Source organism: Otolemur garnettii, unplaced genomic scaffold, assembly GCF_000181295.1.
Source record: "Otolemur garnettii isolate 467f Iridium unplaced genomic scaffold, OtoGar3 scaffold00221, whole genome shotgun sequence".
NCBI lineage: Eukaryota > Metazoa > Chordata > Mammalia > Primates > Galagidae > Otolemur > Otolemur garnettii.
In genome coordinates, this window is record NW_003852616.1 from 1,839,598 (window position 1) to 1,858,361 (window position 18,764).

At 33.3% G+C, this 18,764-nt stretch overlaps 1 protein-coding gene across 4 annotated transcripts in view; it reads right to left on the reverse strand.

Annotated features, from left to right (window-relative positions):
- FNDC3A (fibronectin type III domain containing 3A) overlaps positions 1 to 18,764 on the reverse strand; it is a 220,253-nt gene that overhangs the window by 200,783 nt on the left and 706 nt on the right. For 2 of the 4 annotated variants that reach the window (XM_023508067.1, XM_012812747.2), the window contains exon 1: positions 2,429 to 2,521. The exons of 1 other annotated variant lie outside the window; for it this stretch is intronic. The gene's annotated coding sequence lies outside the window, so the exon portion shown is untranslated. Of the gene's footprint in view, positions 1 to 2,428; positions 2,522 to 18,493; positions 18,762 to 18,764 lie in introns of those variants that run through there. One more of the 4 variants, XM_023508069.1, reaches the window with a different exon arrangement.

Here is an 18,764-nt window from a genome sequence, read left to right on the forward strand (position 1 = left end):
TCTCAAAAAAAAAAAAAAAAAAAAAAAAAAAAGAATAGGATATTAGATTATTTTGTATTTTCTCTAAGACTAATTAATTCTTTGAATTATACTTTGATGCTAACTGTACTCCAGAAAAATGGCTCTTAAAAATAATTAAATGCATTATTTCAGTTCACCTTAAACTTCCACATCTTAATTTGAATGTCTAAAGATATAACAGGCAATTTTGTTTTTTTCTTCTATATTTATAAAAGAAATTTATATTCATAGAGAAAGGATGAGGGGGAAAAGGATGGTAAAGAGAGTGGTATCAATCATTTTAAATGACTAACATCAAATAGAATAAAAAATAAGACAAAGACAGTGCCTGTGGCTCAAAGGAGTAGGGTGCTGGCTCCATATGCTGGAGGTGGTGGATTCAAACCCAGCCCTAGCCAAAAACTGCAAAAAAAAAAAAAAAAAAAAAGACAAATCTTTGTCATTCAAAAGATTTATAATTAATCCTACTCTTTGCTTTTCTCTCTCCCCAGTGAGTGCTTTTTCATTTCTTTGAACATTTGAAATACAAAAGAAATACTGGTAGAAGATCTGGTACAAGAAAAGACTTCAACTCAGAGTACTATGCTTAAAAAAGTAGTCTTAAACTAAGAAATAGGCTGCCTTCTAATATTTCATTAGAAGACATACTTGAAAAGTATTTTTCCAGAGAAACATTGTAATAGGTAATAACCACGTTCTCAGCATATGCTGTGAAAGTTAAAGGTAACCTGTATCTTTCTTAAAATCCTTTTTGGTAGAAAATATCAAATATACACCAAAATAAACATATATTCATTCATATAATGAATCTGATGTACTCATCATCCATTTAAATAATTTTAACTCTTGGTCAGTCTAGTTTCATCTATACTAGCTCCCACTTCTGTGTTGCAGTGTTTTGAAACATACCCAGGACATTCCATAACTGCATTTGCAAATTTTTCAATATGTATCTCTGAAAGATAAGGACTTTTAAAAACATAACCACAAAACCATCACCATACATAAAATCAATAATTCTTTTAAGGGTTAAATCATCAACTATGTAATCAGTGTTCAAGATTTGAGTTGTCTTATTTTGATCAAAATTCGTTTGAATCAGATACACTGTTTGCCATGTTTTCTCAAACCTCTTTTAATCTAAGAACTATCCATTTGATTGTCATGACTCAGATAATGTTTTAAAAACCAGTAACTTGCTTCAGTTCTTGAAAGTGACAATAAGCTAATCCTATATAAATGACAAACCTTCTCATTTTGAGATATCATGAATGGAGATAAGTTAGAGAACATTAGCAAGATCACATTTTAATATTCAATTTTAATTTGACTAGAAAAATCTAAAATAGCCAACTTATAAGATTAATAGTAGTATTAATATAGTAAAACATAATTTTCTACATCTGTATTCATAATTGCTGTTAGATACTAAAATTTCATTACCATTATCATTTTGTCTAAGAGGACTTTCTGAATACACTTCATTTCTTTGTAAAATAATTTAGAAAGAAGCTGGGCATGGTGGTTCCCACCTGTAATGCTAGCACTCTGGGAGGGTGAGGCAGGTAGATTGCTTGAGCTCAGGAATTCTGACACCAGTCTGGGCAAGAGTGATACCCCCATCTCTGATAAAAATGGTTGTGGTGGAGGGGGCCTATAGTCTCAGCTACTTCCCAGGCTGAGGCAAGAGGATTGTTTGAGCCTAGGAGTTTGAGGTTGCTGTGAGCTGTGACACCACAGCACTTTACTCAGGGCAACAGAGTGAGACTCTGTCTTAAAAAAAAAATTAGAAAGAAGTCATATAAGGATTTTGTATATTTTATTAAGAAAATTTTCAAACCTATAGGAAAGCTGAAATAACTGAACAGTAAACACACTTGCCATCTGGGTTCTAAAATTGAAATTTTTCTTATCAAATGTATTCCTCTATTCATCATTTTTTTGAATGCACTTCAAAGTTGCAGATATCAGTACACTCTACCCTTAAATACTTCTGCATGTGTAACTAGCATTCAATATTTTTAGTTTTTTTAAAAATAAAACTTACAGATGATGAAATGCACAAATTCTAAGTGTGCTATCATGAGATTTTTTGAAATGAATTCTACCACTACCAGTATTGAAGTATCCAAAGATCCTTTATTGCTCTAAGTGACCATCCTCTTCAAACACTGACATATATCAGATCACCTACAGAGCTTATTAAAACACAGAATGCCAGGCCACACATCTAGGTTTCTGATTCATTAGGTGTGTGGTACAGCACAGTAATTCACATTTCTAAAAAGTTCCCAGGTTAGACTACTGCTGCTAGTTCCAGAACCATACAAATCTAAGACTCATTTCTACCTATTTGCTGATAATAAAAATGTCCAATTTGGTAACTTATAACAATGTTAAGTTATACCTCATTCTTGAAGCCCCCATTCCAGATGTGAATACATTCTAGTCCTTCATCTAGAAACAGGTAAAAATAGTCGCCTGGAGGGAAAGAAAGTATTTGTAAAGTATGCATTTTAATTTAATGAGGATGTGAAATCTCAGATTGAAATTGCTATTTCCTACAGGTTAAGAAAAAAGAAACTCTGAAATGTTCTTGGGAAGTTGCAGAATAATGAGTTAAATATGTTAAGGAAACATGCATTAAGCACTTATAATGTGTCAACTACTTCTAATTTTTAAAATAACTTTATTGAAATATAAGTGACATGCATCAAATTGCATATTTAAAATATACAATAGGTAAATGTTGACACTTGAATACATCTGTGAAACTATTACCATAAACAAGATAATGAACCTATCCATCACCAGTATTTCCATAATGACTAAAGACGTATGTACTTATTTGTCATCCACATATCTTTTTGGTTATTTTTTCAATTATTTTGTTCATTTTGTTACCAGGTTTTCTTACTGAGTTTTGAAGGCGCTTTTTTTATATTCTGAAAATAAGTGTTTTATTAGCTAAGTGATTTGCAAAGCTTTCTCTCCCAGTCTATGGCTTATTTTTACATTCTCTTACCAATGTCTTTGAAGAATGGAAGTTTTAAATGATGATGTTCAATTTACCAGGTTGCTATTTTATGGATGGTGCTTTTGGTTTCAGACCTAAGAAAGTGTTACCCAATCAAAGGTAAAGATTTTCTCTTATGTTTTCTTGAAGAAATTTTACAGTTTCAGGCTTTACAGTCTATCGCCTTGTTCTATTAATTATTGATAGAGGAATAGAAGATCTCTGCTAAAATTGCATATTTGTGTATTGATCTCAACTTATGGTTCCATTTAAAATGTTTTGACCTCAATGATGACGTGAAAGTCATTACCAATTTAGCAGAAACCATATATTGAGTACTCATACAATCATTCTGTTTTTCACTTTCAGTCCAGTATTCAATAAATTACAAGAGATAGTCAACACTTTATTATAAATTAGGCTTTGTGTTAGATCAGTAGTTCTCAACCTGTGGGTCACGACCCACAGGAACTGTATTAAAGGCTCACAGCATTAGGAAAGCTGAGAACCACTGTGTTAGATGATTCTGCCCCACTATAGGATAATGTTAAGTGTTCTAAGCCCATTTAAAGTAGGCTTGGCTAAGTTATGATGCACAGCAGGTTAGACGTACTGAAAGCAATTTTGGCTTCTGAAACTTTTAACTTATGGGTTTACTGGGACATAATGTAAGTCAAGGAGCATCTGTATTTCTCTTTGCAGTTCTAGCATGTCTTTTGAAGCTCTTTTATTAGATGTGTAAAAACACAGGATTGTATATCCTCTTGATTAACTTCTCTCTTCATTATTATGAAATAACCCTCCTTATTCCTGGTAATATTCTTTGCTCAGTCACTTAACTTCTGATCTAATATAACAATCCCAGCTTTCTTTTAAATAGTGTTGGTATATCATTTTTTATACTGGTATATGTGTCTTTATATTTAAAAGTGGATTTCTTGTAGATGTTATACTTTGGATCTTGATTTTTTAAAATCTAATCCAACAATCCCTGCCTTTTAATTGTGGTGTTTAGACCATTTATATGTAATGTGATTGTTGATATGATTTGGTTTATGCCTACCATCTTGCTATTTATTCCATGTGTTCTTTGTTTCCTTTTCCTTCTTTATCTACTTTGTTTGGGGTTATTTTTTACGATACCATCTCATCTGCCTTGTTGGCTTATAGGCTACAATTTTGTTTTGATAATTTAGTGTTTGCTTTAGAGTTTATAACGTAGGTCTTTTACTTATCAAAGTCTACATTCAAGTAATTATATTACTTCAAGTGCAAGTAATAGAACCTTACAACAATAAATTTGCAATTTCTCCTCTTTTGGGTGTTTTGCTAATATTATATATTTGACTTTTACAATCCATTGTCATCATTTTTATGTCAAACAGTCAATTGTCTTTTAAAGATATGTGAATAATAAGTATCTCATATATATTTGCCAATGTTATCATTTCTGGCACTCTAAATTCCTTGTGTAGGTCAAGGCTTCCATGTGGTTTAATTTTCCTTCTGTGTGAAGAACTTCACTTAACATTAATTCTTTCAGCTTTTGTATGATTGAAATCTTCATTTTCCTTTTGTTTTTTAAAGATAGTTATGCTATGCAAAAAATTCTAGGTTGATAGTTTTTAAACATATGTTTTAAAGATAATTCTGAATTGTCTTGTAGCTCACATTGTTTAGGATGGGAGATCTGATGTCACCCTTATCTTTGTTCTCCTTTGTTTTCCTTTGGCTGCTTTTTGGATTTTATTTTCCTTTTTTATCACTTAAATACTTTCTTTAGTGCTGTTTTATTCCTTCTTATGGTTATTGTGTTTCTTAGTTTATAGCTTATTTTTTCAAATACTTTTCTAATTCATCTTTTTTAAAAAGTCTTTTTTATTTGTTTCATTTTATATAGTTCCTGTCACTGTATCCTCACGTACACTAATCTTTTCTTCAACATGCCATTCAGTCCATCTAGTGTGTCTTTATCTCAGACACTGTAATATTAATCTAGAAAATACCTCTACTGAACATGTTCAATCTTTCCTTTGGGTTGCCCAACAGTCACAACTACTTTAATGATTATTAAGTCAAATTGTGTGTCATTTGAAGGCTAGTTTGAAGTGACTGGTTTTTCTCTTCATTGTGGTATGTTCCTTCTTTGCAGACTTCGTAATTTTAATTGAATGTCAGACATTATAAATATCATTTTGTTGGCTGCTGGATATTTTTGCATTCCTATAATCTGGAGTTTTATTCTGAGATGTGGCTAAGTGACTAGGAAATAGTTTGATCCTTCTGGGAAAAGCTTTTAAGATGTGTTAGGCAGGACCAGAGTTACATTCAGTCTATAGTCAACTTTTCCCCATTACTAAGGCAATAGTACTTGTGTGAATACTTAAGGGGAAACTGTTCCAGATCTCTAAAGTACTTTTTCTGTGCAGTGCTCTGTCTGTCTCTGTCTCTCTCTCACTGCCTTGGATTTCCTGGACTGCCACTTCTATCTCCTCAAATCAGGGACTCTACTGGAACTTAACTGGGTTCCCTCTTCCTCTTTTCTGCCCTGGAAACTTTCCCCAGTAAGATGGGCCTGTCATAAGTCCTGTCTTGTTTCCTTCTATTGTTGCCTGATGTCTAATGCCTTGAGTACCACTGTTTCATATAATTTGTCTTATTATTTTTTACTTACTTTAGGCAGAAAAGTAAATCTAATCCCTTTCACTCCATCTTGACTAGAGACCTGAATTTACTACTGTTAACTTTTTATGTACCAAATGGGCAATAAAAGGTAGAAAACATTATAAGGAGTAGGACTCAAATGGTTTTGCTTTAGAAATAGAATTTATTTAAAAGTATAGTAAGGGTTCACCACTAGTAGCCAGTATGCTCTTGATGTTTCCTGAACTAAAAGAAAAACCGAAGTTATTTATACTGAGTAAATGACACATAATTTCTTAGCTTTATTTCTGTGTTAAAACTAAGGATTACTTACCAGCAACTCCCAGAGTGAGTTCTTATGTGAATGTGCCATCTGTAAACTAAAATTTAACACATTTCTGGAGTATACTGAGGCCTCTAATTCAGGATCTTACTAAGACATGTGGCTACCATGCAACACAGATAGGATTCCAATAATTTGTAAGAATACATTGTTATCTGTAGATCTAACATCACTACTCTCTTCAAACAGTCCTCATTTTTGTGTTCTTTAGTTGTTCATGGTTTTCAACTCTGATAGCTTTGAGATATAAATTATTACAAGCCTTTTAATTATAAATACTACATTTTAGCTTTATTATTCTCATATTCAATTTACTTTCTGGAGAATGTTGTTAATTCCTATAATGTACAATGATGCATATTTGTACTAACAATATTTTTGGCTTTCCTTTACCCTTTATTACTAAAGTAGGTATATTTATAAAAGTTCCAATTTGGCTTGTATGGTGACATTTTGTCAGTGACATATTATTTACAAATTGATGTTATTTAAATAACTAGTGAATATACACATTCATACTCTTATAAGGGAAATAATATATATTGTTAGCAACAAATTCATTATAACTTATTTATCTTATTCTTCTCCAACTCCACAGACAGGCAGAAGGAGTAATATGAGTAGGATGAGTGGTCCTCACTCTTTAATGCCCCCTAAGTAAAAGGAGGTTTAAAAAGTGGGGGATTAAGAATCACCATCATTACTCTCTTTAGTCAGATAAACTAAATACAATTTAATTTAATTAGGCATTTAAAAGATACAGCTGCCATTTCCCTGTTAAGAAATCACACTTTAATACTAACATGAAAATCTTTTTAAAACAGACTTCAAAGGAAATCTTGATCAAAAGATACCACAAAGATACATCCAGTTAGCAAACTATGGAAAACAAGAAAGGGAATGAATGGCTTTCAAGAATTCAACCTAATCCATTAAAGTATACATAGTGTGCATAAAAGACTCATTTTTTTTTTTTAAGTAACATCTTCTGAAATCCCACAAACAGCTCTAGGTGTTTGGTGTCTTCAGAGGACATAAGCTACATTAAGAGCCAAAAAGTAATTATACCTAAGATAATTCTACTTTCATTTCTAAATATTTTATTGCCCTTTTTAGAAGTACTAGTTTTTACATTATAGGTCATTAACTTTGCTCTTTCAGAATTTTAAGTTGTTGGCTATATCCACCAGAGTGACTTTACTGAAGACTAAACCAGCAGCACCTACATACATGTTTTCTAGTCACAGTTGCAGTGTGGCATCTAAGTTTAAAACAGAAGGGTTTGAACTCCAGTGTAAAAGCTACTGTATTACTGTAACTTTACTATGTTTACATGTTTCCACCATTAATTCCCTCTAAATAGAGAATTTTATCATAAGAAAATCAAGAGGGCAGTGCCTGTAGCTCAGTGGGTGGGGTGCAGACCATGTATACTGAGGCTGGTAGGTTCCAACCCTGTCCAGGCCATCTAAAACAACAAGGACAACTGCAACGACAACAACAACAACAAAAATAGCCAAGCATGGTGGTGGGCGCCTATAGTCCCAGGTACTTGGGAGGCCGAGGCAAGAGAATCACTTAAACCCAAGAGTTGGAGGTTGCTATGAACTGTGACGCCACAGCACTCTACTGAGGGCTACAGCTTGAGACTTTGCCTCAAAAAAGAAAGAAAGAAAAACAAAAATCAAGAAACACTTATTTTCCACAAGAAGATAGATTTATCTATAAAACCCAGTATTTTAAACCCATTGCATTCTGAGATTACTAGATTCTTTGTTCATAAATCTGTAACTATACCTGAATTAAAAATTATTGCCTTTAAATATATTCATCTTCCCCATCTCATTTTTTTTTTTAATCTTCCTTCTCTTTACTTTGTCTTCCTCTCAAGTTGTTAACTTCTCTCCTCAACTCTATGACTAACTTTCATTAGGTTCTAATATTAAAGGAGGGAGGAATAAAAATATCGAGACATAAGGGACTTGGAAAACAACTATATTCAAATTATAATTTTATATTTAAAAAAGAAAAATTTTCTTATAACAGAAACTCAGAAAATAAAGTGCACTAAAATTGTCTTGGTTAGCAGCTACGGTTACAAGGTTTTGAATCTCTCACTTCTCTCACTTCTTTAACTTACTTTAATACAGCCTAATACTATATTGAACTGCTATTTCTGAAAACACCAACAGTAACTTTAGAAGCCAATGGGGAGCTTCTGAAAGTGAAAGGAGGTGCTATTAAAAATTACACAGGGAAAACAGACATAAATCAAAGCTGTCCAACCAAAAGGTATGGTCCTAGTAAGAACCAATCATAACAAACCCTCTTATGTTTTGTTACATTTGTTACATCACAAAAGTTGTACTTCCTTAAAAACTTCAAAATATACAAGCATTTTTAATTCTTTACTGACCCCAAATAACTTACATTTCTACAGCTAACAACTGTGATGTGTAGCTTTTTAGTCTTTTTCTCTGCACTTACCTGTGTATAACGTTCTCTGGCAGTAGCTGCTACATAAATGAAATCACATGTATTCTTTTTGTGTATTTTATGGTATTGTGTCTTATATATATACTATGTCTTGCTCTTTCATGTAAAAAGACTTAAGAATTTCCTAAAGAAGGACATCTAATGTTACTTCATGCTTTTACATGGGTGCCTAATATTCTAGGGTAAGGGCAGGCCATAATCTTAACTATCCCAATGATGTATACTCAGATTATGTCCAGGTTTCCTTCACATATTTCCTCCTTTGGAGGGATGATCCTGTAATATTTTCTATGAACCTACAGTAATATATTTCTCTATTTTAGATATATAAAAATACAACTTCTGGTTCAGAGTTATACACATTTTAAATTGATAGATATTGCTAAACTTTTCTTCCAAGAAGATAAAGCTATTTATATTCTGTTCAGTAATATATAAGTACCTACTTTCTAGTTTTACACTCTTATTAAGGTTTTCCAATTTTTTCCATTTTTACTAGCAAAGATTTCTTATAAATTATGTCTCACTGATGTTTTAATTTAAACTTCTCAGATTTGCATTCTTTCCCATTTTCTACCAGGTTATCTTTTTCAATTGTATTTATAGATAATATTTTGTCTATTACATGTCAAATATTTGACTCCAGTCTACTGCTTGCCTTTTTAATAGCATCTATGTTTGATGTCTCACTTAAAAGACCTTCTCCACCTTCCAAAATTTTTAAATTTACTTCTAAAACTTGTTTTTTTTTTTTTTGAGACAGAGCCTCAAGCTATCCCCTTGGGTAGAGTGCCATGGCATCACAGCTCACAGCAACCTCCAACTCCTGGGCTCAAGTGAGTCTCCTGCCTCTGCTTCCCAAGTAGCTGGGACCACAGGCACCAGCCACAACGCCTGGCTATTTTTTGGTTGCAGCCATCATTGTTGTTTGGCGGGCCTGGGCTGGATTTGAACCCGCCACCTTAGGTGTATGTGGCTGGCGCCTTAGCCACTTGAGCCACAGGTGCCGAGCCTACTTTTAAAACTTGTTAAACTTTTTTAAATAGATAATTTATACCTAGAATATAGTTTTGAAAGTATCATGAAGTACCTAGTTATCTTTACTCAAACTAGGTAAGACAAGTGTCCCACACCACTTAGACTAGACTTACTAGTTTATCACATATCTTCTCCTGAATTATTTTATCTGTTCCTTTGACCAACATGCCTATTTCTAATACAAATTTTCATTATTTTAATAATTTGCAATTTTATAATATGTTTTTATTTTTGATGGGTATGCTTCCCTTTGCTATATTTCTTTTTGAAATTTACTCGGTCATTCTTTGCATGTCCCTTTCCCAATATTTGAACCATCAGTTTATCAAATTCCATTTTTAAAAACCTATTGAATTTCTCATAAGAACATCATTGACTTTATAGACTAATTTGATGAAAATTGCCATTTTTATAGCATGAAGTTGACAGATTCAGAAATACAGTACTCTTCTATTCATTCTCATCTTTAGTTTTCTTCATATAGCTATTCCACATTTTAAAAATTTCTAAAGAATTGGGTGGTGCCTGTGGCTCAAAAGGGTAGGGCGCAGGCTCCATATGCCAGAGTTGGTGGGTTCAAACCTAGCCCCAACCAAAAAAATAAAAACTTCTAAAGAATTTTATAGTTTAGGCTTCTGGTTTTTAATTACTGTACTTCATAGTGGCTATTGTGAGTTTAGCCTTATAGCCTTTGGTTTACTGAAATAATTTTTTGTTCCTTTTTTTTCTTTTCAGTCAGGGTATTATTCTGTTGCTTGGACTATAGTGCAGTGGCACCATTATAACTCACTGTACTCAAACGATCTGAACTCAAACGATCCTCCTGGCTCAGCCTCCCAAAGTGGTGGGATTACAGACGTGAGACACTGTGCTTAGCGTGACATAGTTTTTTTAATTCTAATCATTTCAGTGAACTATCCTGTATTTTCTAAGTAAGCAATCACATCAACCATAAATAATAACAGTGACATATTTCTCCCCTAGTATTTAGAGGTTATCATTTTTCTTTTTCTTTTTCTTTTTTTTTTTTTTTTTTAAGACAGAGCCTCAAGCTGTCCCCCTGGGTAGAGTGCCATAGCATCATAGCTCACAGCGACCTCCAATTCCTGGGCTTAAGCGAGTCCCCTGCCTCTACCTCCCAAGAAGCTGGGACCACAGACACCTGCCACAACGCCCGACTATTTTTTGGTTGCAGCCATCATTGTTGTTTGGTGGGCCAGGCTGGATTCGAACCCACCACCTTAGGTATATGTGGCTGATGCCTTAGCCACTTGAGCCACAGGCACCGAGCCATTATTTTTGTTTCTTAATGTCCTAAGATAGTGATTCTCAACTAGTATTCCCAGTATGCTCTGAGAAGACCTTAGGTGCGCTGTGAAAAATTTTAAAGGCCATTCATTAAACTATTTTCAAAAGAAGTTTAACTACAGGTTCAAGTGTGAAATGAGATTAAAAAAAAAAAAAAGGATGGAAAACACTGGGCTAAGTCTTTGGAACTAATGTTATGTTCTACTTTTTTTTTATGTCCTACATGTTAATGAAACCCCTTCTAATATTTCACTGACATGTGATATAGGTTTCTGGTACAGACCCTATAGGTTTTTATCAATTGAGTTATTAGGAATGAAAAAAGAAGTTTAGAAAATGGGGGAATTTTTAGCATTAAAGAGATAATCAGACAGTTTTACCTTTCAATCTATTAGTATAGTGAATTACATTAATATGTTTCCTAATACTGAACCATCATTACATTTTTAGATTCAGCATATCAGAACTGGTATGATTTAACAATTAACAGCCCAAGCTCTGGAGTCAGAATGCATGGGTTCAAATTCTAGATCCTGTATGATCTTAGACATGTTATTTAACTAATCTGTACTTCAGTTTCATCATTTAAAAAATGGTGATAATAGTGTCTATCACAAGTATTGTTTTAAGGATTAAGTAAACTGATACTCTTAAAGTTGTCTGGAACCATACCCAGAACCTAAAAAAGTGTTTAATCTGTGTTAACTACATTATTTACTGAGTGTCTTGTATTTGCCAGGCACAGAGAATGCAGCATTGCAGCGATGGCAAACTAAGCCCTATGGGCCAAATCTGGCTGCCGTCTATATTTGTAAATAAAGTTTAATTGGAATGCAGTCACTCCCATTGTTTACAATTTATCTGTGGCTGTTTTTTGCTCCAACAGCATAGTTTAAGTAGTTGCAACAGAGCCTACATGGCCCCAAATGTCTAAAATATTTACTATCTGCTCCTATATCAAAAAAATTGCAGACCCCAGTAGTACTACTCAAACTTAGGAAGAAATTCATAGTCCAACAGCTAAAATAGGTAAGTAAAAAAATAAATATGCTGCAACAGGATATGTAGAAATAATGCAGATAATCTGTGGGTATTATGGAAACATGGCAGTTATGTACTAAAAGGAAGATTCACGAAACTGAAAAGAGGCAAGAGAAAGCTTTTTTATTTACTTTTATTTAAAAATGTTTATTTCCAAGTAATTATCTCTCATCCTAGTCGTGAATTCCTAGAGGGAAGGGAGTAGAGTATGACATTTATTTTTGTAACATTCTAAGTATCTAAGACATTTTAACTTTTCAGCAAATGGTAACAAATAAATGAATGCTGAGAAGATGAAGAAGATACCTGAATAAAAATGACCAGATATGTCTTTCAAAGTAATATCCTATGGTAAGCATTTTACCTGCCATGTTCAATGGGCTCTAGCTTTAATCCTTGTAACAGCCTATTCTAAGGGAAAGCTTAGAATTCTACTGTAAAATGAAGAAACCAAGTCTCATACAGGTGAAGTGGCATGCTTATGTTTATACACAGCCAGTATAGGAAGGAGCCAACAAACAAAATTACCCTCATCTAACGTTCAAACTTGTGTTCTTTTACACTTTACTACAAAGTTGGAAAGTAGTAGGAAATGAGAAGTAGTAAGTGGATATCAACAGAGTGTGAACCATCAAAGACAGAGGAGATTATAACTAATTCCATAGTAACTGTGGTGTGATTTTAATTTTTAGAATTGAGATATTAGCCTGGGAATAGCCTAAAAGATGGTTAGAAGGACAGTTTCCCCTACATTTTACTTAAACACTACTTCTGATACCACATGCATGAGGACAGTTTTAATAAGATTCAAGTGATAAAAAGATCAAACTGGAGGTATACTATAGCATTTAAGGAATAATGATTTGAAGTATCAGAAATAGCTGGTTCTAACAGTTACTAAAGAAACAAAAATGTACTTCATAAACTATTATAGTAATATGTTTTTAAAAAGTATATATTGCAAATGAAAATAGTACATAAAAAAATCAAGCTGTAAAAACAAAGCCATAATGAGAATGGTTGTCTTAAGAAAACCAAAAAATCTAGAAAATTTAAACATAATGAAATCATAAATTACAAACTATTTTCACTTTTCTTTTTAAGCAAATCATAAGACTAATTTTAAAGTAAACAAAATGACTATGCCTCCAAACTAGACCTCAGCAAGTTGTTGCATAGGTCTACTTCTGTAAAACAAAGCATATAACTACTTCTTACAGTATAGTCTAAAAATGTACCAAACTATACATCTGTTTAGAATTCCTAGAGAAGTTGGAAATTTTTTTTTGTCTCCTAAATTATGTCACTATACATTTACTGAAAGAAACTACTGTATATACATAGATCAATTAAAGTAACCCCTCACTAGGAAAGTAGATATTGAAGAAATCACATAACTTTTGAAAGTACTCTGTTCAAATAAGTATTAAAATGTGGATTATGAGGAAGAAAAGCAGAAAAAAAACCCAGCTCAATATTTCTGAAAGAGGTTGATTAACACACAATCTAATTTGTCAAATTTAGATGAATTTACACCAAAGTTTATTTTAAAGAATACATAACACTTGGTTTGTATTTCTAGCAAATGGCACATAAGCGATCCCAAGAAGTGAAGGAGGAACAGATTTAGAAGGCAATCAGAAGTAAAGTTTCATCTGTAAAATGAGTACCACCACCTCTCTAGCAGGTTTGTGTAGGATTTTAAAAATAATGACGTATAGGGCCTAAAATCCAATGAGGGTTCAAGTAGATCTTATTACTATAGTTACAGAAATAGTCTTCTGTAGAAAAACATAGTTTTGTTTCTGTAGAAAAAACATGTTTTTTCTGTAGAAAAAAAGAAAAGCATAAGGAATGCATATTTTGCATATTTTTACCCAATTATGGAAAGAACAGCTGAAGTTGTCTAAAATAGAAGTTTCTCTTACAAAAAGGGACAGAGGCATTGGATATGAACTGTACTGAAAGATGAATAACAATGCCAAGTTTTCTTTGCCAAGAAAGCAGTTAAAACTTTTGGGTAAACTAAATGTTTACTGGAAACATACTATGTTTATAGAACTTTGGGGGATAAAGTTTGAACTCAAGATTTCTGTTCTCTTTTGTTTATAAAAAAAGGATGCATTTCTTCCCATATGATAGTATTAATGTAAAGTATATGGTACATACTTTAATCCTTATGGTTTCCAACATCTCTTTGGCTTTTCACAGTATTTGTGAGGAAAATAAGATAGATTATTATTCTTCATTTTAAGGACTAGAAAACCAAGATTGGAAAAAACTAACCTGAAATTGTACAGCTAATAAGTGGTGAAATTGTAACTAAGAGATTTAGACTTTTGAGTTACCATTCAAGGAACTTGATCTCTTATTTTGCAAACAAGAGCAGCTGGAATGGAGGCTGTTTCAAGCACTGAAAGAAGGGAGAGGGCATGAATTTCTCCTTAAAGCAAAATTTAAAAAGTAATAATGGGTAGCCATTTATGAAGGCTGAAATTTAGTTTCAAAGGTTTATATTGACTTAAAACTTAATATTGTATATACACTTAACAAAGCATGAAAAATTAACAATAAATAAAAGTACAAAGCTTTGTGGTTTTTTTGTTTTAAAGTTTTTAATAGAAAAAAAGAACTATCACTGATTCTACTCAGACAGCACCCTATCTTAAACATCTTTACTTATTCTAATACTTAATACTAGCCCTGTTATACAGAATATATTTACTAACACCCGCTGAATGAAAGAATGCTTTTATGCTATATTCTTGTTTTTTTGATGCCACAAAATATAGAGGAACCCCAATCTGTTGATTTATAGACCCATAACCTGAAGCTCCACTATTCACCTGGTAGGGGTACATGAACAACAGTGTGAAGGAAAAAGAATTGCCTTAGAAATACACATTTGTAAATTTAAAAACTTCAAAGACATGCTTCATGTAAATGAATTTTCAAAATAATTTTCAAAATAATTTTCAAAATAAGTTATGATTTAAATAATAAATATCATTTATCTTAAAATAATCTTAGTGGAAATATTTTTAAAGAGATTTCTAGGTCCTTTTCCCACTCCTTAATCTGCACAACTCAAGTTCATTAATGCAAATATCAGTTATTAGACTATTCTGTAACACAGTGACTCTCCTTGGAGTTAGAGCAGGATGTCCCACTGTTTGTCTCTTCACTGTCTCATCCTAGACTCCTCTGAAAAACAAGGTTCCCTACTGCTTGCTTCCTGGTTGTCACTCAGAGGAGAGCAGCAGCACTGTAGGGAAGGGACCAGCTGTAGTTTAAAAAAAAAGAATGTAAAAGGAGCATAGGCAGTTGGTACACATAACCTTACACAAATTCTAAATCAAGCCACGGTATAGCTATTTTCACCCCTGTAAGGCCTTGCTCAAAGGCTTTTCTTCTTTCACTTCCTTGTTCTGAGACCTATTCTAGGCTCTTGTTAGAGGTTTGGCCACAAAATAACAGCTATAGTAGTAGTTATTCCTGTATGTTTTCTTTTTGTATAACATAAAGAAAATATGTGTGACAGTCACAAAATATACCAAATAACCATGTAGACAAAACGATAGAAGATACTTCACATTATGTGCTATATGGACAATTACTTAGCTAATTATTAGCCAGGAGTCAGCAGACTAGGCCTGCTGGCCAAATTCAGTTCACAGATGGCTTGTTTTGGCCCTTGAGCTAAGAATGGTTTTTATGTTTTTAAAACATTGTAAAAACAAACAAACAATAAAGAATATTCACTGGAGACTATACATGGCCTAAAAGGCCTAAAATATTTATCATTTAATTCTCTACAAAAAAAGTTTGCTGACCCCTGACCTAAGCTATATAAACCAACACATATAAATTATCTCTTATACAAAATACTTAAGCTATTAGGATGTCAAAATAGATGTATAGTTCTTTCAGTGATAGGTTTCTAATGATAGAGCCAAACTGTCTTGTCCAGCCTCTTCTGACCACGTCTTGTGTCTTAGACAAAATCTCTACCTAACCTTCTTTTTTCCTTCCTCCTAACACTTGTCCTTGGATGCTCTCAGAGTGGTCTCTTTGCTACTACTTCCAACTCTGCCGTCAATCTCTTTTGGAATGTCTTTCCTTTTGCTGTCTAAATCCTTCTGACTTCCTCCAAATGCCTTTCAGGACTGTCCTAACTCTCACTGGCCTGCTTTCCTTCAAATTATAGTTGGTGCCACACAATTTGAGAATACCATCTCATACATTTTGCTTATGATTTCCTCTGTATAAGTTGAGTACCCCTAACTAGTTTGTAAACTACTTGAAGGAAAGAAAACATTAGATTGAATATCTCTTCATCCTGTGAGCACATGCCATCTCTTAAGTGCACTTCTCTACCTTGTAGAAAAAAAATAGCCTGAGGACTGGTAATGGATGACAAGCGACTGGAAATATCAAAAGATGACACCCATAAAGGAACATGTAGACCACAGGCTACACTGTGAACTTAGAAAGTATGTATTAAAGACAAGCAAAATCCAAATAGTGGGAGAACAGAAAGATAAGGAAAAGACATAAAAAGACCAATAAATAATTCTCTGAAGTAAGACCAAAGATGATAAGAAAATTATCAAAGCTCACAATACATGTAAAAGAACAGAATTTTCCTTTCAACACTATAGGCCACTAATTTCCTTTTAACAAGCACCTCTTGACATTGATACATATTGACCACCATATTGCTTGTTTTGCAACATGATAAACTGAAGCAGTAAAAGACAATGAAATAGACATGCACAGTATTCTAAATCCAAAGATTTAGAATTTATTTGCAATCTGCTTGAAATTATTAAAAAGGAACAAAAACAAAAACACCAAACATTTACTGATTACCTGGCTCATAAAATTGGCAATCATGTTTAAATTCCTATATGACTCGCAAAGATACCATCCAGACTCATTTTTATGGCAAAATGCAACAAGAACATTTAAAGAAAAAAAAAAAAACCCTCTTGGTTACTTGAGTCAATTATATTTTTAAAAAGTAGGAAAATTAAAAAAAACAAGCATATATTATACATGAGTCTAAACTAAAAAATGGACAAATCATAAATTAAATCCTTTTTACTTCAGTAAAATTACAAAAGACAATAAGAATATTAATCATGAATCACTCATGACCTCTTTTCTTTTTCTTTTTTGTAGATTTTATAAAATCAGCCCTTACCTATGTCTGGCTGGTCAGGGAAGAGGACAATTTTTTTCTTAATTAACAATAAAATATGCTTAATATTTCTTGTAGAAATTTGACAAGTAAAGTGTGATCATTAAATGTGTGGCAAAATAAATCAGCTCAATTACTCACATGAAGAGAGAAAGTAACCATTACACAGATGTCACGAAAAGAAGAATCTGTTTTTTCAAATATATAACATTAATTTGGGAGAATCAAATTACCCTCATAATTATACTTAACTGGGGCCAATGTTAACCAGGATTTTACTTTTCCTGGTTCAATCATTTCACATTCAGTGATTTGGAGAATTTAGACATGAGGGAAAAGGAGTGAATTCAGAAGCATACAGGTGGCTAAAGCTTGGGATAAAAAATTTTCCAGTTAACCAAGGCATGGAAAACTGACAGATGATCTATAAAGGGAAAGAAGAAAACAAAGAAAAATGTAATGTGACAGTGCTAAAAATTTTAAATATAAAACCTAGTATAAAAATTTTAACAGTATTTTTTCTATCAAATCATCATCCCTTCTTCTCACTAATTGGTATTATTAGTGATAGTAAGAATTATTAGCGGCCTGAAAATCTAAAAGCAAAATTTTACGTTATATTTTATAAAAAATGTTAAAAATCCCTCAGCACTGTTTTCTCTTAGGCCCACCATCTGTTTCAGTGAGCACTTTATCTCATTACTTAAGAGAAATTACTTCAACCAAGAAGGTGATCAAAAAGGTAAGGGACTCACTTCATTTGAACATTTTTAGGTGATTTAAAGAAAACTTACAAGATGGCAAGAAATATATAGTTAGCAAATACGCAAGAACAAAATATTTAGCCAAATACAAGATCAGAGCCATAAAACTCAATTTGTTTCTGCCTAACATATGGCTGAAACTCCAGAGTGACATATGTTTAGTACTGGTGCTGGTAACAGCATAGTGATAAAATATAACAGTAAGAGTTCAACTGTTATTTCATTTCTATGATACTGAAAAACACACACTTTGGTTTCAAGAAGTAAAAACACCACAGTAAGGAGCAAAATAACACATTGCTCAGTTTTAAAAGTCCATAGTTAACACATAACGAGGATTATACCAAAAAGAAATAAATCTTTGCCAGCCTGTGATTCTTAGCTAATAGATGGTCAGCCACAAAGCTACCCAAAGGAATCTGCGTACAATCTCACAAAAGAAAACGTCTGATTCACGATCCCTAGCGCCCCCAACAACCACTACACTCCCCCCCCTCTAAAATATCCCAAGGCTTTCGATGCTAACAGTTTCATAAAAGGGCTCAACAACTACATTCTTTGAAACAGCCCCCTTTCTAATCACAATCTGACGAAGAAATTATTTGTCCATTTTTCTTTACCTAACACATGACGTCCTTCCAAAGCCGTGTCAAAAGTTCTAAGCTCCAGGTTGTTAAATAGGGCGAGGACTGCAGCCTCGAGTCCACCTCCCGACCGAACAGGTGGTTAACTCACCCGGGGAGAGGAGCCACCAGGTACTGGCAGCAGCACACAGATCAAACAGAAGGGCGGGTTTTCGAGGTTTTAACCCCAGGATGAGCGGGGGAAACTCTCTGCAGAAAAGCATTCAAGTTCGGCAGCTGCCGGTGGTCACAGCGGAGGCGCGGCGGG